The 25,986-nt window shown below is 48.6% G+C and overlaps 1 protein-coding gene across 2 annotated transcripts in view; it reads left to right on the top strand.

The window, feature by feature from the left end:
* Positions 1 to 221: 221 nt before the first annotated feature.
* The window catches only part of LOC119969496 (fibronectin type III domain-containing protein 11-like), a 289,739-nt gene continuing 263,974 nt past the window's right edge, over positions 222 to 25,986 (top strand). For both annotated transcript variants that reach the window (XR_005461387.1, XM_038803184.1), the window contains exon 1: positions 222 to 375. The gene's annotated coding sequence lies outside the window, so the exon portion shown is untranslated. The remainder of the gene's footprint in view (positions 376 to 25,986) is intronic.

The raw sequence follows: 25,986 nt of genomic DNA, 5'->3' as shown, positions 1-25,986 counted from the left end.
GTGGTCAGGCGTTCCTAGAATTAGGCCTGGGAGTAGGCCCAGTTGGGTCTCCATGTGAGTTTCCTCCTTCCTCCATCTGCCTGTAAGTCGGGGCGCTGGGTTGGCCCTTCTGGGTTGGGACGGGCCAGGTCTCGTGGTCGGTAGGGTGGGTTGGACGATCTGGGAGCCGATTGGCTGCTCCGGGGGCCTGAGTCGCTTCCCAGCCCGGGAAACGGGTCGGGTCCTATGCGAGGTCGGGATCGGATTTCCGAGTCGGGCCTCTTCCACTTCCAGGTCAAGGCCAGGGTCAGGTCGTTGGAGGAGTCCTGCCGGGTCAGGTTTGTTCAGGTCGGGTCATGTGGGCCACCCCACGGACGTCGGTGGATCTTCAGACCTGTAAGTAAAAACAAAAGAGAAAGATTAAAAATCGTGCTAGTGTTAAAATTAAGTTTTAAAAGGTTAGTACGGTATAAGAGATGTAGAAAGAGGATCTGTGGGAGAGAGGTCGCAGAGAGTCACCACGCTCTGGCACCATCTTCGAAAGGCAAACATTCAAAGACTGCATGGGTGAACTGTAACAATTGCTCATTCCTGTCTGGGTCAAAAATAAAATGGGAAAGTTGGTCAATCCATGTCTTACAAAGGAAATTAGAGCTAGTATTGATCCAATGAAGAGGCATACAAATTGGCCAGAAAAACAACAGACCTGAGGATGGGGAACAGTTTAGAATTCAGTAAAGGTAGACAAAGGGATTGATTAAAAAGGGGAAAATAGAGTACAAAAGTGGGGGGAACATAAAAACTGACTGTAAAAGCTGCTATAGGTGTGTGAAGAGGAAAAGATTGGTGAAGACAAATGTAGGTCCCTTACAGTCAGAAACAGGGGAATTTATAATCATGAACTAAGAAATGTCTAACCAACAAAATATATACTTTGGTTATCTCTTCAGGAAGGAGGGCACAATTAACGTACCAGAAATGTTGAGAATACAGAGTTTTGTAAGAGGGAGGAACTAAAAGAAACCAATATTAGTAGGGAAATGGTGTTGGGGAACTTGATAGGATTGAAGGCTGATAAACCCCAGGGCCTGATAATCCACATCCCAGAGTACTTAAGGAAGTAGCCTGAGAAATAGTGGATGCATTGGTGCTCATCTTCCAAGATTCTATAGGCTCTGGAACATTTTGGAGGATAGCTAATGTAATCCCATTATTTAACAAGGGAGGTAGAGAGAAAACAAGGAATTATAGGCCATTCGTATTGGGGGTAGTGGGGAAAATGCTACAGTCCTTTCTAAAAGATTTAATAGCAGATCAATGAAAAACAGTGGTAGGAGCAAACAGAGTCAGCATGGATTTACGAAAGAGAAATCATGCTTGACAAATCGACTGGAATTCATCGAGGATGTAACTAGTTGTGTTGAAAAAGAAGAACCAGCGATGTGGTTTATTTGAACTTTCAGAATGCTTTAGACAAAGTTGCATGTAAGAGATTTAGCATGTAAAATTAACGTGCTTGGGATGTGTTTTGAGATAGATAGAAAACTGGTTGGCAGGCAGCAAATAAAGAGTAGGAATAAACATGTCTTTTTCCAAGTGGCAGACAGTGGCTGGTGGGACACCACAGGAATCAATGTTAGGACCACTGCTATTAAAAATATCCATTAATGATTCAGATGAGGGAATTAATATCTCCAGATTTGCAGGTGACACAAAGCTGAGTGGGAGGGAGAGCTGTGAGGAGGATGCAGAGATGCTTCAGTGTGATTTTGATAAGTTGAATGAATGGGTAAACGCATGGAACATGCAGTATAATGTGGATAAATGCGAGGTTATTCACTTTGTCAACAAAAACAGGAAGGCAGATTATTTTTTGAATGGCTACAGATTGAGAGAGGGGAATTTGCAACGAGACCTGCGTGTCCTCGTACACCAGTCACTGAAGGTAAGCATGCAGATGCAGCAGGCGAATGGTATGTTGGCCTTCATAGTTAGAAGATTCGAGTACAGAAGCAGGGATGTCTCATGTAATTATGCAGGGCCTTGGTGAAATGAAATTTGGTTATTGTCACAAGTAGGCTTCAATGAAGTTACTGTGAAAAGCCCCTAGTCGCCACATTCCGGCGCCTGTCCAGAGAGGCTGGTACGGGAATCGAACCGTGCTGCTGGCCTGCTTGGTCTGCTTTAAAAGCCAGTGATTTAGCCCAGTGAACTAAACCAGCCCATACCTGGAATATTGTATGCAATTTTGGTCTCCTTATCTGAGGAAGCATGTTCTTGCTATAGAGGGAGTACAACAAAAGGTTTATCGGAATGCTTGCTGGAATGGTGGGACAGTACCATGAGGAGAAATTGAGTCAGTCAGGATTACATTTGTTGGAGTTTAGAAGAATGAGGGGGGGCACATAGAAGCCGAAAAAATTCTAACAGGACTCGACTGGGCAAATGCATGAAGGATGTTCCTGACGATGGGCTTGTCCAGAACCGGGCGGTCACAGTCTAAGTGTGCGTGATAAACCATTTAGGACTGAGATGAGGAGAGATCTTTTCCCACATAGATGGGTGAGTCTGTGGAATTCACAACCGCAGAAAGCAGATCGGGCTAATACAAGAAAGAGTTAGATATAGCTCTTGGGGCTAAAGGAATCAAAGAATCTGGGGGGAAAGTTGGAACAGGTCACTGAGTTGGATGATTGACCATGATCATATTCAATGGTGGAAGAGACTCGAAGGGCCGAATAGTCTACTCCTGTTCCTATTTTCTATTTTTCTTTAGAAAATTGCATTGCTAAAGACCGGCTTATAACCTTATTAAGTAAAATTCCCTTCCCAGAATAGAATTGATTGAATGCTGATTGATTCACTCTAAACTCTGCGAAGTGTATTCTTTTAAGTTCATGCTCCTGCCAATACTGCTCAACAGACACATGGGGCGCGATTCTCCCAACGGGAGACTGAGGGCGGAATTCTCCGCTCCCCGGAAAAATCGGGAGGGCCGTCGTGAACTCGGCCGAGTTTCACGACGGCCTCAGAGGTCGCTCCTCGACCCCTATTCTCCCCTCCCGGCGGAGCTAGGAGCGGCACTCCGTAACTCTCGGCCGCGGGGGCATCGCGCCAAGAATGACGAGGCCGGCGTGCCTAATGACGTCAGCCCGCATGCGCAGGTTGGCCGGCTCCAACCCGCGCATGTGCGGATGACGTTATGATGCTGACGGCACGAACCCACGCATGCGCGGTGGCCGTCTTTCTCCTCAGCCGCCCCGCAAGACATGGTGGATTGATCTTGCGGGGCGGCGGAGGGGAAATAGTGCATCCAATTTGGATGCCGGCCCGACAATCGGTGGGCACCAATCGTGGGCCTGTTCCCTCCCGAGCACAGTCGTGGTGTTCTTTCCTTGCTAGGCCACCTATAAGCCCCAAACGGGCTTCTCACTCCCGTTTCATGACGGCAGCGACCAGGTGTGTTTGCCGCCGTCATGAAACGGCTGCGAACGGCAGGCCGCTCGGCCCATCATGGTCGGAGAATCGCTGTTCGCCGTGAAAAACGCCGAGCGGTGATTCTTCCGAGCCGGATGGGGGGGGGGGGGGGGGGGGGGGATCACGGGGCGCGCCAGGGGCACGTGAAATTTGTCAGGGGACCCTCCCGCGATTCTCCCACCCGGCGTGGGGAACGGGGAATCGCGCCCTGAGTGCCGATGTCAGAGTGAAACCCGGAGTGTTTCACTCCGGCGTCGGAGGCTGCTCCTTGTCCCCCTATTCTCTCCCCCCCCCCCCCCAGGGAGCTAGGAGCGGCGGTGCGTGAATCCCGAACGCCCGGCCTTGACGCTTGCGTCAAAGCGGCGCGCCTGGAATGACGTGGCCGGTGGTGCCGAAGTGACGTCAGCCGCGCATGTGCAGATTGGCCGGCTCCATCCCACGCATGCGCGGTTGCCGTCTTCCCCTCCGCTGACCCCGCAAGACATGGCGGCTTGATCTTGCGGGACGGTGGAGGGAAAAGAGTGCGTCGTTTACAGACGCCGGCCCGACGATCGGTGGGCACCGATCACGGGCCAGACATCTGCTGAGCACGCCCGTGGTGCTCGATCCTCCCTCCGCCCCCCACTGGCCCCACGCTCACCTGTCGCATGCTGTTCACGCCGGCAGCGACCAGGTGTGGTTGGGTTCGGTTGGCCGCTCGGCGTGAGAAACAGCGAGCAGCGATTCTCCAAGCGGCCTGTCGCAAAACGCGACACGCCATTTTGGGGGGGGTGGGAGAATCGCGGGGGGTGCCATGGCGCTTGGCGTGATTCGCTCGACCCTCCCGCGATTCTCCCACCCGGCGTGGGGAGCAGAAAATCGCGCCCAGGGTACCATCCTGCTGCTGCTGGTGTCCAAGCCCTGCAAGTACCATTTCCACCCATTACATTTAACCCACTAAAAACATGCTATTGAAACTAACTGCGGCACAACTGTTGAAGACAGAAATAGGAAGTTCGGTGGGGCACAAGATCTGCCTGGCCAATTTTACCTCAGATATCAGAGAGTCTGCCACATAATTTAAAATAAACTATCAACTTAGCAGCTACTTGCTTTGCTGTAAAAATCAATAAGCTGCCTACTAAGTCATCTTACATCACTGATTATCTATCATAGGATGAACTTATGCATTGGAAACTGTAAATAAAAACTTACTTTTCAAATCTTATATTTTGTTCAAAGCAAAAAAGGAGCCTAAATGAAGGTAAATGAATCCTGTTAGTTTAATAGTGATTGTGACCGCTAGTATTGTATGTGTTGAATGAAAGAGTCTCATTCACCAGGCTCGATCAACTCTACTGGGTGGACCACATTGTCCGCATGTCTGACTCGAGACTCCCAAAATAAGTGCCATACTTGGAGCTTTGACATGGCAAGTGAGCCCCATGGGGGGGGGGGGGGGGGGGGGGGGGGGGGGGCAGACAAAATGCTTCAAGGGCGACCTCAAAACCTCCTTGAGAAAGTGCAACATCTCCACTCATACCTGTGAATCCCCAGCTCAGGAACACCTAGAGTGGAGGAAATGCATCTGCAAAGCAGCTGAACACCCCAAGTTTCATCACTGAGAGCGAGCTGAAGCTAAGCTTCGATGGTGAATGGAGCGCGTGGCAACCAGGCACCCACCCACCCATTCCTCCAACCACAGTCTTCCCCACCCATGACAGAGACTGTAGGTCGTGCCCTGACTCCTCAGCCCTCTATGAATTTATTTTAGCATGGAAGTAAGTCATCCTCAGCCCCGAGGGACTGACTAAGTAGACGAAGAAGAACCTCATATACATTGGGCGGTAAGCGGATTTTACTAGCTGACTGTGCACATTGCTGCTATCAAGCTTCATCCTGTAAGAATGTCTAAAAACCTAAGGCCAAGCAATATTCCTCTGTTAATCTATCCTGTATTCTAATTGGTACGTATCTGTAATTTTTTAAGTTAAGCAATTGTTAAAGCTAATGAGACTTCTGATTGAATTTTAATTGTTTTTGAAAGAAGAACTTTGTCCTTCAAAGTTTTCTGAAATAATTAAATACAGGCATTGGCAGTTGGAATGGATAAAGAGACCTCATCAACCACTTTTTCTTAATTGAGAAAATTTAAAAGAAATGCATGACAAATTTCAGGTTAGATCATTCTAAAAACAAAAACCCTGGGGCTTCAGAGTTATTGAATATGAAAAGGTTTGAATAATGTACGTCTTTAGCATATTGAAGATCTTTTTCACTTTTATGATCTATTCACGATTGGTATTCGGATGATTTCTGTAGCTGCTTTGTAAGTAAGTTTATCACAGTGAAACAAAGAGTAATCCTATGAAGTATTTAACATTAATATTGAGGCTGTTGGTGGTTTAATGTTGTTCTTGTCTAAAGCCAGGCCCACTCACATCAGATTGGCGATGAACTATGAAATATTCCGTATGTTGCCTTGCCAATGATTTAAATATAGTTATATGCAAATATTCATGATAATCGTCATCCAATAATACAATTGACAATTCAGTAATCTTTGTCCTCTGAAAGTATTGAGTCAATCATTCCCAAGAACATTCTCTTCTGCACCACTGTTGATGGCAATCCTTTATTTATGCACACATTTCATGCTTCCCTCATAATGTGCATTAGTCATATATATCCATGTAAAAATTCAAACCTAATTCCTTAACCCATCCACTAAAGCAACATTTACATTGATATAGTGCTTTTAACATAAAAAAAAGCACAGGATGCTTCACAAGAACTAAATTTTAAGGCGAGTCTTAAAATGAAAAGGAGGAATGAAGGGATTTAGTGAGGGGATTCACAGTTTTCGGCCCCAGTGGCTGACGGTCAGTGTTGCTGATGGGGAGCATGGTAGCACAATGGCTAGCATTGTTGCTTCACAGCGCCAGGGTCCCGGGTCCACTTCCCGGCTTGCGTCACTGTCTTTTCTGGGGTGTCTGGCGGGTTCCTCTAGCTAGGGGTTCCCTTAGGCCAGGGGTGGGCAAAATGCGGCCCACCAAGATCAAGTCATAAAAAAAAAAATTTTTTTTTTTAAATTTAAAAAAAAATTTTTTTTTTTGTAAGGTTAATGTGGGGGGCTGTTGGGTTACTGGTATAGGTGGATACGTTGACTTGAGTAGGGTGATCATTGCTCGGCACAACATCGAGGGCCGAAGGGCCTGTTCTGTGCTGTACTGTTCTATGTTCTATATGAGGCGCCCAGAATCATATCCGGGTGAAGCGCCATTTTTGTAAAGTAGAGATAAAGAGGGCTAAAGGCAGGATGCCGCCGGGGGAAGCGCTGAGGTATATGCTGCACGCTAATTGGTTACAACCGGGACTATTAATACTATGCGGGCCTTTAAAATTGTGAATTTCTGAATGTGGCCCTTGCACGGAAAAGTTTGCCCACCCCTGCCTTAGGCGGTCTCTGTGAGGGATCCCTTTAGTTAGGGGGTCCCTGTGGGTGGGGGGTTCCCTCTAGTTAGGAGGTCTCTGCGGAGGCCCCTTTAGTTATGGGGTCCCTCTGGGGTGTCCCTCTGAGTTAGGGGGTCTCTGTTGGGGGTTTCCTGAGTTAGAAAGTCCCTGGGGGCTCCTTTATTTTAGGAGATCACAGGTCGGGGGGCGTTGGTGACGGGGTAGCACAGTGGTTAGCACTGTTGCTTCACAGTGCCAGGGTCCCAGGTTCGATTCCCAGCTAGGGTCACTGTCTGTGCGGAGTCTGCACGTTCCCCCCTTGTCTATGTGGGTTTCCTCTGGGTGCTCCGGTTTCCACCCTCAAGTCCCAAAAGACATGCTTGTTAGGTGAATTGGACATTCTGAATTCTCCCTCAGTGTACCCAAACAGGCACCGGAATGTGGTGACAAAGGAATTTTCACAGTAACTTGATTGCAGTGTTAATGTAAGCCTACTTGTGACAATAATAAGGATTATTATTATTAATTCCTGGCCACGTGATTCCCGACCCAGAGGTCTGGAGAATTGTGAAGGCCCAGAGGATCTGCTGCCGGGTCGGCTAAGTGGATGCAAATGGGTCATTAGCATCCTCCCACTTTCCCCCTGGTGCAAACTCTGATCCCGCCATCAGTGGGGAGCGGAGTCTCCCGGCGGGTGCTGATCCCAACTTTTCTCGGACGCCCAATTCTCCGCCGCATCGGTGACCCTACTGAGGTCAGCGGGGAATCTAGCCCATACAGTGGCTATACTTAGAAAAGTACTTCATGAGGTAGTGAAAGCTGTGTTCTAAATTTAAGTTTCTTCTTTTTTAACCAGGAGCTATGTGGGTCTGCAAGGAAAGGGGAATGAGTGAGTGGGACATAGATCAGAATACAATATAGGCAGCACCATTTTGGATGTTAGTTATGGAGGTGGAAGTAAGCATCTTTGTGGTGAAGGGGATTTGGTGTTGAGAGCTCCAATTCAATTAAATCAGGTAGCAAGGCTTGTTTAATTTGAGACAGTGGTCAGAGAGAGGGTTTGAAACAATGGTGATGGCACAGAGTTTTGGCAGCAGGTGGAAAAAATAGTTTTGGTCTTCCTTCTGCTTAACTGGAGAAAATTACAGTCCATTCAGGAGTGTATGTCAGACAAATAGTTTAACACGCCCAGGTAGTGGAGGGATCATGAGAAGTGGTGTAGAGGGAGGATAAGTATTGTCAACATACATGTGGAAGTTAATCATGTCTGTGCATTGCCAAGGGGAAGCAGCCAGCTGGAAAAGAAGAGGAGGTGAAGTACAGATCCATGAGGGACTCTCCAGGTAAGGGAGAGAAGTCTTTGCTTGAGATGCCCTGGACAACACAACCACAGAGGGTCATCCAAGTATTATGGAAAGGGTAAAAACCTAATTGGAGAGGTTCAAAAATTGTGGTTGGAGAAAGAATGCAGAGGTTTGGGAAGCCTAAATACATTTATGGACTTTGGAGGTGAAAGATTGGGGATGAGATGATAGTTTGCAAGAATTGAGAATTTGAAGGTCAAGGTAATAAAGCTTTTTGAAGGGAATGGGGACAGGACCTATAGAAAGGGAATTGTTTATAATGTCAGCTAGCGAGGCATTCAGTGAAGGTGATGTGCTGAGCAGACGCACATCAGGTGGCTCCCCTCCCAAGTAGAACCAAAAAAGTTACTTTCAGAAAAACCTGGTCTGAAAAATCAACGGAAAACAACTCTAACAGAGAAGAAGATACAATGGAGAAGAAGATGCCGGCGAATGGAAGCTCGAGGGGCCGAGGAGAGTGCAGAAGTGTCGGAAAGGGTGGACGGATGAGCCAGTGGACCCACGAGGCAAGGTGGAAGCTCAGGCTGCCAAGAGCGGGAAAGACCAGTGACCTGAGCACCGGCACCGACACCAGCACCAGCCTCCCCCTCCCCACCCGGGGATGAGTGGAGGATCTTCCTAAAAACGGTGCTGGCCGAAATGAAGGAGGCAATAAAAACTGAGATCCAGGCACTGGTGGTGGTGACGGAGGCGTTGGTCTCCCTCCAGCGCACCATCGATGGTCTGGGGAAGAAAATGGAGGACAAGGAAAAGACAATCCAGGATCTCAAGAGAGCCTTGATGGACCAGAGTGACAGGAGGCCCAGGGGAGTTTGAAGGGAAAGGTCGAGGACCAGGAGAACAGGTCCCGGTGGCAGAACATGCGAATTGTAGGTCTGTTGGAAGGCATCGAAGGCAGAGACCCGAAAGACTATACCGCCCAAATTCTGGTCAAAGTAGTCGGGAGAGACAGTTTCCCAACACCCCAGAACTCAACAGTGCCCGCTGGTCACTCAGACCGAAGCACTAAACAGGGGAACAGCCGAGAGTGATTATAGCGAAGCTGCACTGATCCCAGGATCGGGAAAGGATTCTGCGGTGGGTCAGGCAAACGAAGGCAAGCTTGTGGAAAGTGCACGGAATCCGGGTCTACCAAGATATTGGGGCAGACCTGGCAAAGAAAATGTCCCAGTTTAACAAGGCAAAGTCGGCGCTCTGCAAAAGTGGGATGCGATTCAGCATGTCATTCCCGGCCGGACTCTGGGTCACGTACCAGAGCAAAGAACATTAGTTTAATACTACGGCAGAAGCAAACAATTTTGTGCGGACTAATGGCCTGGACAGAAAATAAACGGCAGCGGTGAAGGCAAATTGGGGGAGAATCGCTCAAAAGAGACAGAACCAGAGACTGTGGTCTTATAGTGTTTGCACGGGACTGTACTGCCTCGTTCTGAACAGAGAGACTGCGTACAGGAGAGAGCGAGGACAGGGAAATTAGATGAGGGGGTGGATGGGGGACTACAGGCAGTCAGAGAACACAGGCAAAGGGCTAGATCAGCCCTGGGAGGGGGGCCACTGTACTAGCAGGGAGGGCTAGCACAGGCAGTAAGGGGGGTCACGGCGCAACGCTCGGTGGAGAGGGAGCATCTGGACAGGGGGGGCAGGGGGGTTGGCACAGCAGGAGGGAGAGGAAACATGGGGGGGAACAGGGAGGGGGAGACACGGGAAGGGGGGGCAGAGGGGGAGGGAGTAGCACACAACATACAGGGCACAGAACGTAGAAAAATAGTTTGCAACCGGATAGGCTTGGGCAGGCAGGAAGCAGGTCAAGGAAACAAGATGGCTCAGCAAACAGCCACTTTGGGGGTTCCCAAAACAAAGGGAAACCCAGGAGTGCAGGGGCACACCCACGTGGCGTACGCACAGTTGGCGGCCATATTGCGAGCCCCTTGGACAAAGGGAAACCCCGGAGCGCTGGGGCCCGACCTCATGTCGAAAACGGTGACGGTGGCCATTTTGGACGGCCCCCTAACAAAGGGAAACCCGTCCGGTGCAGGGGCACGTCCACCAGGTAAGTATGGTTGATCCCGCAGGAACGGGGGCACAGAAGCCCTCCATCAGGATAGTCACCTGGAATGTCAGGGGACTTAATGGTCCGGTGAAAAGATCCAGAGTCCTCACTCACTTAAGAAGCCTGAAGGCAGACATAATCTTCCTGCAGGAGAAACACCTGAGGGAGAAGGACAGACTGTTGGTAGTGTGGTGAGATAACCACTGTAGTTATGTGTACTGCAGTAGGGGGATGTATGCCTGTACCTGTAATACAGGTTCCTCCGGTCAGCCCCTGCCGGCTAGCTCCGCCCACAGGGAGCTTGTGTATAAATATGTATGAGAGCTGCTCAGACCCTCAGTCTACAGTTGCGGATGGAGGGACAACATCGTACAGCAATAAAGCCTCTATTGTACTAGTCTCTCGGCTTTGAGTATAATTGTTAGCGCCACAGGTAGGAGAGGCCTGGGTGGGGCAGATATACCATTCATGCTACGGGACAAGGGCTAGGGGTGTAGCTATTCTGATTAGTTAGAGGGCGAGGTTTACGGAGACCAGGACAGTTACGGACCAAAGGGGGGGTCGGGATGTCATGGTCAGTGGTGTCCTAGATGGGACACCGGTGGTACTGGTAAATGTATATGCGCCAAACTGGGATGACACAGACTTAATAAAGAAGACCATGGCGGAAATCCCCGACATCGGTACATACCGACTGATTAGGGGGGGCGACTTTTACTGCGTGCAGGACCCGTTGACCGACCAATCAAACCCCAGAATGGGGAAAAAGAGAGGCATGGCTAGGGAACTGGGAACATTCATGGAACAGATGAGGGCAGTGGACCCATGGAGGCTCCTGCTTCCCGGCGAGAGGGAATTCTCGTTCTTCTCACCGGTCCACAAGGTACACACCAGGATCGACTTCTTTGCAGTGGGGAAATCGGTGCTTTCAGGAATAGTAGGAGCTGAATACTCCGCAATAATCATCTCCGACCATGTTCCACACTACTTGGATATGAGGTTGGAGATAGGTCGTGCCCAATGCCCCACATGGAGGTTGGACATGGACCTCTTGGCCGACAAGGCCTTCCGCCAGATAACATCACAGGCCATTTGTGACTACGTGACTAACAACCTGAACGGGAAAGTCTCACCTTCCACATTCTGGGAGGCTCTAAAAGCCGTGATCAGAGGGGAAATTATAGCCTACAAGGCGCGCAGAGAGAGGGAAGAGAGGGCAGTCAGGCAACAGCTGATTGATTCCATCCTGCAGGTTGGCAGAAAGTACTCCGAGGCCCCGACTGTAGAGCTTCTGATGGCGAGGAAAAAAACTACAAATGGACTTTAACCTGTTATCCACAGGGAAAGCAGTACACCCACTCCGCCAGACACGGGGATCTTTTACAAACACGGAGAAAAGGCTGGCCGTCTACTGGCTCACCAGCTGAGAAAGCAGGCAGCCACAAGGGAAATAGCACAGGTAAAAGACAGCAGAGACACCTGGTAACAGAACCAAATGAGGCCACCCAGGAATTCGAAACCTTCTATCTAGGGCTATACACCTCTGAACCCACCGACAGAGTTGCGGGGTTGAAACAGTTCCTCGATGGACTAGACATGCCAGTTGTGGGGGAGGACAGATGGGGGAAACTGGAAGCACCAATAGATCTAGGGGAAATCAAGGAGAACATCAGCTCCTTGCAGACGGGGAAGGCACCGGGATCCGATGGTTTCCCAGTAGACATCTATAAAGAAATTTGCACCGGTCCTGGCCCCAGAGTTAAGGGACATGTTCACAGACCCGCTGGCGAGGGGCACCCTGCCTCCTACGTTAACACAGGCCATGATATTGCTGATATCCAAAAAAGACAAAGACCGGATGGAATGCGGTGCGTACATACGCCATTTCACTGCTGAATGTAGATGCAATGATACTCACAAAGGTCCTGAGTAAAAGGCTGGAGAACTGTGTACCAGAGGTGGTCGCTGAGGCCAAGGGGGCTTTGTCACGTTTAGGCAACTTACTGCGAACCTCAGGCGGCTGATGAATGTAATAATGAGGTCCCCATGGGGAGAGAACACTGATGTGTTGGGTGCTCTGGATCCGTGGAACACATGCATAGAATTACATAGAATTTACATTGCAGAAGGAGGCCATTCGGCCCATCGAGTCTGCACCGGCTCTTGGAAAGGGCACCCTACCCAAGGTTAACACCTCCACCCTATCCCCATAACCCAGTAACCCCACCCAACACTAAGGGCAATTTTGGACACTAAGGGCAATTTATCATGGCCAATCCACCTAACCTGCACATCTTTGGACTGTGGGAGGAAACCGGAGCACCCAGAGGAAACCCACGCACATACGGGGAGGATGTGCAGACTCTACACAGACAGTGACCCAAGCCGGAATCGAACCTGGGACCCTGGAGCTGTGAAGCGATTGTGCTATCCACAATGCTACCGTGCTGCCCAACACTTATAATAGTGCAACACTATTTTATTAAACTATAAACTGTTGAACATACTCTTACTGTGGGTTAACATGATGTTAGATTGAACTAAAGACCTGTGCCTATCCTAACCAGTCTAATCACTCAGCACATGGTGAGGATCTGTGCTGTAAACTGTGTACTTCTGAAAGGCTGCATCCTGAATGTGCGGGAGAACTGATGCCCTCTGTCTTTATAGTGAGTGTGCTCTAACTGGTGATTGGCTGCTGTGTTATGCATGTTGATTGGTCCTCCTGTATGTCCATCAGTGTGTGTGTCTGCACCATGATATACTAGTGTATATTATGACAAACACCAGAGGTGATCGTATCCCTGGACGCAGAAAAGGCCTTCGACAGAGTCGAATGGAAGTACCTCCTCTAGGTACTGAAGTGGTTTGGGCCAGGAGCAGGATTCACCACCGAGGTGAAACTCCCATACAATATCCCCAAGGCAAGCATTTGAACCAACACCACCTGCTCTGAATGTGTCCAGCTGCACAGAAGCACTCAGCAGGGATACCCACTGTCCCCACTCACGTTTGTCCTCGCAATTGAACTCCTGGCGATCGCACTGCGAGACGCGAAAATCTGGAAGGGCATTCAAAGGGGAGGCAGAGAGCACAGAGTCTCACTTTATTTGGATGACCTGTGCCTCTAATATCTCGGAACCGTAGGAAGGCCTGAGAGCAATCATGCAGCTCCTGAAAGAGATCGGAAGCTTCCCGGGTTATAAACCCATCTTGGAGGGCAGCATGGTGGCGTGGTGATTAGCACTGCAGTCTCACAGCGCTGAGGTCCCAGGTTCGATCCCGGCTCTGGGTCACTGTCCGTGTCAAGTTTGCACATTCTCCCCCGTGTTTGCGTGGGTTTCACCCCCACAACCCAAAAGATGTACAGGTTAGGTGGATTGGCCACGCTAAACTGCCTCTTAATTGGAAAGAATGAATTGGGCACTCTAAATTTTAAGCAAACAAAAAATAAATAAATAAATAAACTCATCCTGGGCAAGAGTGAGGCATTCGCAGTGAACCCAAATGGAGGAGGGACAGAGCAGGAGGGACTCCCATTCAAACTATGCCAAAACAAATTCCTTTACCTGGGGATGCAAATAGCCTGGGACTGGACAGAGATCCATAAGTGGAATCTAACAATCCTGGCAGAGGAAGTCAAAAAGGACCTGCAGAGGTGGGACACGCTCCCACTCTCCCTGGTGGGGAGGGTACAGAAGATTAAAATGAACATACAGCCGAGGTTCCTCTTCCTGCTCAGATCAATAACAATCTTCATCCCCAAGACCTTCTTCCACAACATAGACAAAATAATCATGATGTTTGTGTGCGGGAGTAAGAACCCAAGAGTCCCCAAATCAACACAGCAGAGGAGAAAAGACAGGGGGAACCTGGCACTACCACTAGGCAGCTACGGCAGAGAGAGTGAGGGAATGGATACGCAAGCCCACCACAGAATGGGTGCAGATGGAGTCTTCCTGCAAGGGAACGACCCTCTTGGCACTTACCATGGCATCGCTCCCATCCCCTCCCAATGAAACGCACACCCTGTCCAATGGTGGTAGCTACACTAAGGATATGGAACCAGATGAGGCAACATTTCGGTCTGACCAAGATGTCCCCCATGTCCCTCATCTGTGGAAACCACAAGTTCCCACCAGCCATGCTAGACACCAATTTTTTAAAATGCAGACAGACGGGGGAACGCTAACAATCAGAGACTTTTACACGGGGGACAGACTAACGACACTGAGCGAACTGACGGAGGAGCTGGAACGACCGACAGGACAGGAACTTAGACACCTACAGGTAAAGCACTTTCTCCGCAAGGAGACAGTCAGATACCGCAGGCCCCCGGGAACCACATTACTAGAGGACCTGATAAACACGGACAGTAAGGAAGGGGGAAACTGCGGGAAAATCTGTGGATAGCTGTTGGACACGGCAAGACTTACACTGGCTGAAGCCAGACAAAAATGGGGGAAGAACTGGGGACCGAAGTGGGCTGGGGACTCTGAAGCAAAGCACTGACCATGGCCAACTCCACCTCTTCCTGCACAAAGCTCAGCCTCATGCAGTTTAAAGTGATGTACAGAGCTTACCAAACCAGAACTCGAATGAGCAGGTTCTTCCCAGAGGTGGAGGTTAAATGTGAACAGTGCCAGGGAGGCCCGGCTAACCACACCGTTGTGGAGCTTGCCCCAGACTTGTAGGGTTCTGGACAGCCTTCTTCGAGGCAATGTCCAAAGTTGTGGGGGTGAGGGTGGAGCCGTGCCCGAGAGTGTCAATCTTCAGGCTATCAGAATAGCCAAATCTACGCATGGGGAAGAGGGCTGATGCCCTAGCTTTTGCTTTTCTAATGACACGCCGGAGAATCTTGCTCGGCTGGCGATCAGCAGCACCACCCAAAACTGAAGATTGGCTGGCAGACCTGCTGGAATTTTTCCACCTGAAGAAGATCAAATACACTATCCGCGGATCGGTAGAAGGGGTCCTCAAAGCAAGGGGGCAGTTCGTCGGCCTGTTCTAAGACCTGTTCAAAGCCAATAGTGAGTAGGGTAAAAGTAAGTGATGGGAGAAGATAGACAGGGACACACAACTCTGGGAGGAGGGGGTGAGGAAGAGAGGAGGAAACTCAGGGGAACTACAGGGAGAAGGCAGAAGAAGGGGATGCCAAGGAGGGGTCAGGGAGGGGGGAGGTGGTGGGGAGAAGGGAAAGGGGAGCAGGAAATACCAAGACTGACAATATGTATAGAAGTACCACATGTGCTGTAAATATTAAATGTAAAGTGTCACTGTATATAAATTGAAAATACCAAAACAAATATATATTTTTGAATAGTATTATCCAGCTAAGAAGAGATTTCCAGTTGGGGTAAGATCTGAAGGAAAGAAGAGGCTTCATAATGAATGATTCGCGTAATGGTATTCCTTGATGTGCAGCATGGTAGCACAGTGGTTAGCACTGTTGCTTCACAGCGCCGGGTCCCAGGTTCGGTTCGATTCCCGGCTTGGGTCACTGCCTGTGCGGAGTCTGCACGTTCTCCCTGTGTCTGCATTGGTTTCCTCCGGGGGCACCGGTTTCCTCCCACAAGTCCTGAAAGACGTGCTTATTATGTGATTTGGAATTCTGAATTCTCACTCTGTGTACCCGAACAGGGCCTGGAATGTGGCGATTGGGAGGTTTTCACAGTAACTTCATTGCAGTGAATATGTAAGCCTACTTGTGACAATAAAGATTATTATTATTATTATTATTAATTGCCATGTGGCAAGACTGCATATCATGCAGATCTTTCACTCCGGAGATGTATTTGTTTTGTTTGTTAGTGCCTTGCAATTAGCATTTTCTGCAATGTCTTCAGCTGTGGACAACAGATGTTTGTTTTTAGTCACTTTGTTGGCGACATCACAAAAGTGGAAAAAAGTGAAGTTTTTTTTAATTAAATGTGTCAGCGAACATGGGGACATGATAGTGATGGTGTTACTTCGCAACTTAGTGCGAATGCAGTCAAGGGAAAAAGAGGTAAGTTTCACAGTCAAAATGAGCTCTGAAAGGGTACATGAGAGAGGAGGGAAACTGGAGACAGGAGGAGGATCAAAAAGGACCCTTGGAGAATAATGACCTTGTTGGTCAAGGGGTTAAAGAAGAATCAACAAAGGCAGCTGAGTGGATGGTCATCTTCATGACAAAGAAACCTAGGGGCTTGAATTTGCAGTTTGGTAGGGGCTTGGTTCCTGCCATCCAAGTAGTTAGCAGGGAATGCATCCCTGCCCACTCCAGCAGGCCCAATACCATTTCTCGTGCCAACAAATGTTGATTGACAGAAGGCAATCTGCCCATCACTGAGAGGAAGTCCCACTCTGGAGACCTGCTGACCAATTTGATTGAGCAAAGCTAAGTGTCAGGGGGCAGGGGGTGAAGTGTGGCAATGTAGGAAAGGACTGGGGGCTCATAAGGGGGGGTGAACAGCATGTTGGGGTTAGGTTGGGCATGGGGGGGTAGAGTGATCCAGAGACCTGTGGGACCTAATCCACCCCCCTGCCCCTTTCTGTGACCCCCCTGGCTCTTTCCTAAACCTCAGAACCTGCTAGTCAGGAGGGGAGTGTAAGGTTCTGGCCATGCATTCCTCATAGTTATTGGAGGCAAAGAAAAATGATCCAGGGAACAAGGGTGTATAGAGTTCTTGTTATTGGAGAACAGAGATTATTTCGTTCTCCAGGACGATTCTGCGGTTGGGATGATTTTTGCAGAGGAACGCCGAGAGCTATATGACAGATAACCTCATATCTCCACACGTTAAACTTATGTGCAAATTAGGTGCAATATTGGGGTAACAGGATGAGAGAGAGCAGAAGTCTTATTTTAACGAGCTGGCCTGTTTGGTATCATCAGTAAGTCTTATATCACTCCTTTACATTGGTTATGAAAACCTTGCAATTGTGTGTCTTTTCTAACGGGGAAAACATCCCAATGCTCCACAGAGGAGGAACAGCAGGGCATCTCGCAGATTTCCATTTGTCACTGCCTTTTGGCCAGAACATTTCCATTTATTAGCAACTTCTGCTTTTTATTGCTTTATTGCTTTCAACGTGAATGGACTAATTGCCCATCAATTGGGTGAGTTTTTGTCAGTCCTTCGCATCTCATACTTGGAATTGTAACAAATCCAATTTGAAAATCTAGAAGGTGTACCCTTCGGATTGCCTCAGTTGCCCGTCTGTTGCCAGTCTGTTACTCCCAAGATCTGCAGCAAATTTGTTAGGTATAACCTCATATTCCCCAAACCATTTGGGCTCCACGTTAATGGCTTTGCTCTGTTCAGATGAACACTAACTGACAACCTTCAAAGTGTACTAATGAATACTAGCACATAAAGTCGCACACATTGACAGAGGTCATTTGGCTGCTTAGGTTTGCTAAAAAGACCATTTCACACAATTTCATCTAATCTATCATTGATGGCTTAATTTAAAACTGCTGAGAGATTACAGTACCTTCAGGTTCGTGACAAATGTTTTCTCTGTAAGTAAAATTATTTTCCAGTGTTTCTTCAGCCCACCTTGTGGCCAAGGCAAAGGAAAAATGTATTCAATAATATTCCAAAAGTGTACACATTTCAACCTTTCAAATTTAACACTGCTGAAACAAGAGGGATTTTGCTTTAAAATTAACCAATCTGGCATTTGACATGTATATTCAGGGGAATGTATAAAGTTCCATTTTAGAAGAAAGAGCATTTGACAGGGTCTAATTTTGCCTTTGAAAGCTGACAGGTAACGAGTTTTTACATCAATCTATGCATATGACATGCTCGACAATAAACCCACTCAGCGGTATGATGCACTTTTCAATCATTCTATCAAGTATCTGCAACAACAATGCATCCAAGTGCCACACAACATTACTTTAAAAGTCAAAGTTAATGATTTATACAACACAGCATCAATGTAAAACACCCACTCTCTACTTTTATCTTTTATAAAAAAATAAAAAAAAGAACACACAAGCATTTTCTAATACTTTTTAAAAAAAAATTTCAATAGCCAGGACTGAATATTTCATTTGTTTAATTGCAGTTAAATATATTATAGTTATTGTCGCGGAATTAAAGATCAGCCTGTACCTTGATGGCATCATGGGGAAGAAGTTCTTTTGCAGGGAGTGCAGATAATAAAGATGTGCTGTCCCATCCAGCTAATTGTGCCTGTTTTGTTGGAGTGTGCCATTTAGGCATGTGTTCATGCAAGTTTGATGCCGGGAAATGATTCTGCCCCACGCCCCCAACTCCGTACCACGATCCCATAATGGAAAGTGGAAAGACTACAATTATCTGATAGCTTCTTGACTTCAACAGGACATAAAATATACACTAATAAAACATTTTTAGTTGAAATGCTTGGGAGGCAGAAACACGATGGAAGGCTATTCATGATCTGACTTCCTCTCAGCTAAGGATGTGGCCACTGCTCCCCTTCGATTCACACTATTATCAGAGAATCATAGATTTTACAGTGCAGAAGGAGGCCATTCGGCCCATCGAGTCGGCACAGCCTCGATTAGAAACCCCACAATTTGAGACCTGAGGGAGTGATCCTTCCCTCTTGTGAGCCACACCAGGTCCATGTTCAGGAATACGCGCCATGGCCAATGGCACAAATGGCAAATTTTTAGTGGTGATGGCGAAAGCGATAGAACCTCGAGGGACAACATCGGCTTTCAGACAAACTTCTGTTTCCCTTAAGCACACATGGGGAAGGCAACAGGAAACCATCTTGTGTATTCTTTTCCCTCATGACGTTGGTCATTGCTCATTGAAATTGAAAACGGCAGTCAATTATGAGCTACGGAAGGTGAAAGCAAAGGTCTGTGAGATGCAGGGGCAGATTTACAATGAAACACATCGTGCCTGGGCACAGGACCCCGATCGAAGAGTAGTGAATCTTTGGAATTCTTTGCCCGAGGAAACTGCGAAGGCCGAGTCCTTGAACATTTTCAAGGTTCAGATCGATGGGTTTTTAATCAGTAGGGAAGCTAAGGGTTACAGAGAGAGGCAGGAAAGTGGAATTAGTGAGTGTTAAACCAGCCATGATACTATTAAATGGCAGAGCAGGCTCGAAGGGCTGAATGATCTACTCCTGTTCTTATGTTCTTATGGTGGCCACTCCCTCTGTGAGCGCTATCAGCTTCACCAAAATTATCACACCAAAAGTGTGCGCAGATGTGGTGAATCACAATCCTAGTAATTCACACTGTGTTATATTGTATGTGTTGTGTCTCTGTAAGCTTGGTATACGAGCAGTTGCGCGGCTCTGCACATAGCGGGGGAGATGAGGAGTTTGTACTGGGCTCCACCCTTGGCTTTGCCCATGGTTCTGCCCATGGCTCCTCCCACTAACTGGAAGTATAGAGATCTGCAGTTGTGAGTCTGCTGCCAGTTCATCTCGTCGCAGGCAGGCTCAGTTGTAAGACTATTAAAACCACTGTTCACTTCCAACCACGTGTCCTGGGAATTGATGGCCACATCAATTTAATAGTCTTAGGAAACTTGAAGAAAACGACTATGGAATCAGCCCTCAACCCTGATCGACTAGAACTCGACCCGCAGGCTGCAGAGGCGAAATAAATCTTTCAACACTGGCTCAGATGTTTCAAGGCCTACCTGGCTGAATCAAGCCCATCAGAAACTACAGAGGAGCAGAAACTCAGTCCTACTGCACGCAAGGGTGAGCCACCGTATCTCTACTCAACTTAACAGTATTACCTCGTATACGGAGGCCCTAGCCATGCTAGATCGAATGTACGTGAGGCCCATCAACGAGGTCTACGCGCGGCACATTTTTACGACCCGCCGCCAGCACCCCGCGGAGTCGTTGGATTAATTCCTGCGGGATTTAAAAGCTTTAGCTCGGGACTGTAATTACCAAGCTGTATCAGCCGAACAGCATATGGAGCTCGCTGTCAGAGATGTGTACGTGGCAGGGCTCAGGTCAAACTATGTGCGCCAGCGGTTGCTTGAAAAAGGTACCCAGAACTTGGAGGACACTGTAGAATTGGCTACTACCATGGAGATCTCGATCCGCAGCCTCATCTCGTTCCTCGCGGACCAAGCGACCCCATCCTGGGCCCCCAATCAGTGACTGCCCCAGGCCTGCGCTGCACGGCCAACCACCCAATACGCAGCCCCAGTGTGCCATTTTTGCCGGCCGCCTCAGCACCCACAGCAGTACTGCCCGGCCCGCAATGCGACCTGCAGCAGCTGCGGTCGCAAAGGACACTATGCCCGGGTCTGCCTGGCGAAGTAATCCCCCTCTCCAAACTCTCCCGCAGCCCAGAGCATTCGTTTCCAAAACTCACAGGCCCGCAGGCCCCGAAATACTGCGGCCTGTACTCCAACTTTGCTCCCACCCAACACGTGCGACTCGTGGGGGCTGCCATCTCGGCAACCCCCCACCACGCGGCCGGCCACGTGCGACTCATGGGGGCCGCCATCTTGGGCACCACCTTCCTCGCCGCCCGCCATGGGCGATCCACGGGGGAGGCCATCTTGGGATCCTCTTCAAACTCTGAAACCCATCTCGAAGACTACGAACTCAGAGGGCAGTCATCACGGGGCAACTCCAGCTCAGCTGATCGAGCCACTGACTACCCGCAACTCAGCGCGGTCACGTTGGACCAGTCGCGTCCGAAACACCTCAGCAACTCAATGATGACCGTTAAAATCAACGGATACAGGACACCGTGCCTCTTTGACTCCGGGAGCACCGAGAGCTTCGTACACCCAGATCTGGTAAGATGCTGTTCACTCCCTATTTTCCCTGCATGGCAAACTATCTCCCTCGCTTCGGGCTCACATTCCGTTCACCTCCAAGGGCGCACTGCCGCGACCCTAACAATCCAGGGCATTAGCTACTCGAACTTCCAGCTATACGTACTCCCCGAACTCTGCTCCCCACTCTTACTGGGACTCGACTTCCAGTGCAACCTCAAAAGCCTCACACTCAGCTTCGGGGGGCCCTACCTCCACTCACTATCTGCAGCCTCGCTACGCTACAAATCGACCCCCATCCACTCTTTGCCAAACTCATGCAGGACTGCAAACCCGCAGCCACTTGCAGCAGGCGATACAGCCTGCAGGACAGGGTGTTTATCAGAACCAAAGTCAATAGGCTTCTATGTGAGGGGATCATAGAGGCCAGTAATAGCCCCTGGAGAGCTCAGGTAGTGGTCGTCAAGGCCGGGGAAAAATTCCGAATGGTAGTGGACTATAGCCAAACCATTAATCGGTTCACGCTCCTCGATGCGTACCCCCTCCATAGGATTGCAGACATGGTGAATCAGATCGCCCATTATAAAGTGTTCTCCACGGTGGATCTAAAGTCTGCATACCACCAGCTCCCAATCCGCCCAGAGGACCACCACTACATGGCGTTCGAGGCCGACGGCCGCCTCTTCCACTTCCTCCGGGTTCCCTTTGGCGTCACGAATGGGGTCTCGGTGTTCCAACGAGCAATGGACCGAATGGTGGACCTGTACGTGCTGTGGGCCACGTTTCCGTACTTGGACAATGTCACCATCTGCGGCCATGATCAGCAGGACTACGACGCTAACCTCCATCGATTTCTCCAGACTGCCCAGAAACTCAACCTCCCGTATAACACGGAGAAATGCGTTTTCCGCAAGACCAGGCTAGCCATCCTTGGCTATGTCGTGGAAAACTGAGTCCTGGGCCCCGACCCGAACCGTCTTACAACTCCCTCTCCTTCATTGTCCCAGGACCCTCAAAAGGTGCCTGTGGTTTTTCTCATATTATGCCCAATGGGTCCCTCAGTATGCGGACAAAGCCCGCCCACTATTTAAGGCCACACTCTTTCCTCTATCAGATGAGGCTCGCCAGGCCTTCACCTGCATCAAGGAGGACATCGCCAAAGCGGCCATGCGGGCGGTGGATGAATCCGTCCCCTTCCAGGTGGAGAGCGATGCCTCAGAGGTCGCTCTTGCAGCCACCCTAAATCAGGCAGAGAGACCAGTCGCCTTTTTCTCCCTAACCCTCTCCACTTCGGAACTTCGACACTCCTCTGTCGAAAAGGAAGCACAAGCCATCGTGGAAGGTATACGTCACTGGAGGCACTACCTCGCAGGTAGGAGGTTCACCCTCATCACTGACCAAAGATCGGTTGCCTTTATGTTTGACAACCATTACTGAAACATGGTTAAAGGATGGTCACGACTGAGAGTTAAATATCCGAGGGTATCAAACTATTCGGAAGGACAGAGTGGATGGTAAGGGAGGTGGTGTTGCTCTGTTATTTAAGGATGACATCCGGGCAATAGTAAGGGATGACATCGGTGCTATGGAGGATAAGGTTGAATCCATTTGGGTGGAAATCAGGAATAGTAAGGCGAAAAAGTCACTGATAGGAGTAGTCTATCGGCCACCAAATAGTAACGAGATGGTGGGGCAGGCAATAAACAAAGAAATAACTGATGCATGTAGAAATGGTACAGCAGTTATCATGGGGGATTTTAATCTACATGTCGATTGGTTTAACCAGGTCGGTCAAGGCAACCGTGAGGAGGAGTTTATAGAATGTATCCGCGATAGTTTCCTAGAACAGTATGTAATGGAATCTACGAGGGAACAAGCGGTCCTAGATCTTGTCCTGTGTAATGAGACAGGATTGATTCATGATCTCATAGTTAGGGATCCTCTCGGAAGGAGCGATCACAATATGGTGGAATTTAAAATACAGATGGAGGGTGAGAAAGTAAAATCAAATACTAGTGTTTTGTGTTTAAACAAAGGAGATTACAAGGGGATGAGAGAAGAACTAGCTAAGGTAGACTGGGAGCTAAGACTTTATGGTGGAACAGTTGAGGAACAGTGGAGAACCTTCCAAGCGATTTTTCACAGTGCTCAGCAAAGGTTTATACCAACAAAAAGGAAGGACGGAAGAAAGAGGGAAAATCGACCGTGGATATCTAAGGAAATAAGGGAGAGTATCAAATTGAAGGAAAAAGCATATAAAGTGGCAAAGGTTGCTGGGAGATTAGAGGACTGGGAAATCTTTAGGAGGCAACAGAAAGCTACTATAAAAGCTATAAAGAAGAGTAAACTTGCTCAGAATATAAAAACAGACAGTAAAAGTTTTTACAAATATATAAGACAAAAAAGAGTGGCTAAGGTAAATATTGGTCCTTTAGAGGATGAGAAGGGAGTTTTAATAATGGGAAATGAGGAAATGGCTGAGGAACTGAACAGGTTTTTTGGGTCAGTCTTCACAGTGGAAGACACAAATAACATGCCAGCGACTGATAGAAATGAGGCTATGACAGGTGAGGACCTTGAGAGGATTGTTATCACTAAGGAGGGAGTGATGGGCAAGCTAATGGGGCTAAAGGTAGACAAGTCTCCTGGCCCTGATGGAATGCATCCCAGAGTGCTAAAAGAGATGGCTAGGGAAATTGCAGATGCACTAGTGATAATTTACCGAAATTCACTAGACTCTGGGGTGGTCCCGGTGGATTGGAAATTAGCAAACGTGACGCCACTGTTTAAAAAAGGAGGTAGGCAGAAAGCAGGAAATTATAGGCCAGTGAGTTTAACTTCGGTAATAGGGAAGATGCTGGAATCTATCATCAAGGAAGAAATTGCGAGGCATCTGGATAGAAATTGTCCCATTGGGCAGACGCAGCATGGGTTTGTAAAAGGCAGGTCATGCCTAACTAATTTAGTGGAATTTTTTGAGGACATTACCAGTGCAGTAGATAACGGGGAGCCGATGGATGTGGTATATCTGGTTTTCCAGAAAGCCTTTGACAAGGTGCCACACAAAAGGTTGCTGCATAAGATAAAGATGCATGGCATTAAGGGTAAAGTAGTAGCATGGATAGAGGATTGGTTAATTAATAGAAAGCAAAGAGTTGGGATAAATGGGTGTTTCTCTGGTTGGCAATCAGTAGCTAGTGGTGTCCCTCAGGGATCCGTGTTGGGCCCACAATTGTTCACAAGTTACATTGATGATTTGGAGTTGGGGACCAAGGGCAATGTGTCCAAGTTTGCAGATGACACTAAGATGAGTGGTAAAGCGAAAAGTGCAGAGGATACTGGAAGTCTGCAGAGGGATTTGGATAGGTTAAGTGAATGGGCTCGGGTCTGGCAGATGGAATACAATGTTGACAAATGTGAGGTTATCCATTTTGGTAGGAATAACAGCACACGGGATTATTATTTAAACGATAAAATATTAAAGCATGCCGCTGTTCAGAGAGACTTGGGTGTGCTAGTGCATGAGTCACAGAAGGTTGGTTCACAAGTGCAACAGGTGATTAAGAAGGCAAATGGAATTTTGTCCTTCATTGCTAGAGGGATGGAGTTTAAGACTCGGGAGGTTATGTTGCAATTGTATAAGGTGTTAGTGCGGCCACACCTGGAGTATTGTGTTCAGTTTTGGTCTCCTTACTTGAGAAAGGACGTACTGGCGCTGGAGGGTGTGCAGAGGAGATTCACTAGGTTAATCCCAGAGCTGAGGGGTTGGATTATGAGGAGAGGTTGAGAGGACTGGGACTGTACTCGTTGGAATTTAGAAGGATGAGGGAGGATCTTATAGAAACATTTAAAATTATGAAGGGAATAGATAGGATAGATGCGGGCAGGTTGTTTCCACTGGCGGGTGACAGCAGAACTAGGGGACATAGCCTCAAAATAAGGGGAAGTAGATTTAGGACTGAGTTTAGGAGGAACTTCTTCACCCAAAGGGTTGTGAATCTATGGAATTCCTTGCCCAGTGAAGCAGTTGAGGCTCCTTCATTACATGTTTTTAAGGTAAAGATAGATAGTTTTTTGAAGAATAAAGGGATTAAGGGTTATGGTGTTCGGGCCGGAAAGTGGAGCTGAGTCCACAAAAGATCAGCCATGATCTAATTGAATGGCGGAGCAGGCTCGAGGGGCCAGATGGCCTACTCCTGCTCCTAGTTCTTATGTTCTTATGTTCTTAACTCACAAAGAGGCAAAATTAAAAACGATAAGATCCTACGGTGGAGGATCGAACTCTCCACCTACAAGTACGATATCAGGTACCGACCGGGGAAGCTCAACGAGCCCCCAGATGCCCTGTCCCACAGCACGTGCGCCAGCGCGCAAGACGACCGCCTGAAAGCTATCCACAATGACCACTGCCACCCGGGGGTCACCCTGCTCGCCCACTACGTCAAAGCCCGAAATGTGCTTTTCTCCACCGAGGAGGTAAAAGCCATCACCAGGGATTGCCCGATCTGTGCGGAGTGCAAACCGCACTTCTATAGACCAGACAGGGCCCACCAGGTCAAGGCCTCCCGGCCCTTTGAACGCCTGAGCATCGATTTCAAAGGGCCAATCGGAATGTGTACTTCCTAAACGTCATAGACGAGTTCTCCCAATTCCCCTTGCTATCCCGTGCCCCATATGACCTCCCACACAGTCATTAGGGCCCTGCACAGTATCTTCACCCTGTTTGGTTTCCCCAGCTATGTACACAGCGACAGGGGTTTGTCCTTTATGAGCGACGAGCTGCGTCAGTACCTGCTCGACAAGGGCATTGCCTCGAGCAGGACTACCAGCTACAACCCCAGGGGGAACAGGCAGGTGGAGAGGGAGAACGCGATGGTCTGGAAGACCGTCCTACTGATCCTCCGGTCCAGGAAGCTCCCAACCTCCCATTGGC

The sequence above is a fragment of the Scyliorhinus canicula genome, chromosome 7 (genome assembly GCF_902713615.1).
Source record: "Scyliorhinus canicula chromosome 7, sScyCan1.1, whole genome shotgun sequence".
Taxonomy (NCBI): Eukaryota; Metazoa; Chordata; class Chondrichthyes; order Carcharhiniformes; family Scyliorhinidae; genus Scyliorhinus; species Scyliorhinus canicula.
Note: the sequence above shows the minus strand (reverse complement) of the source record. Positions and strands in the feature narration are given on the sequence as shown.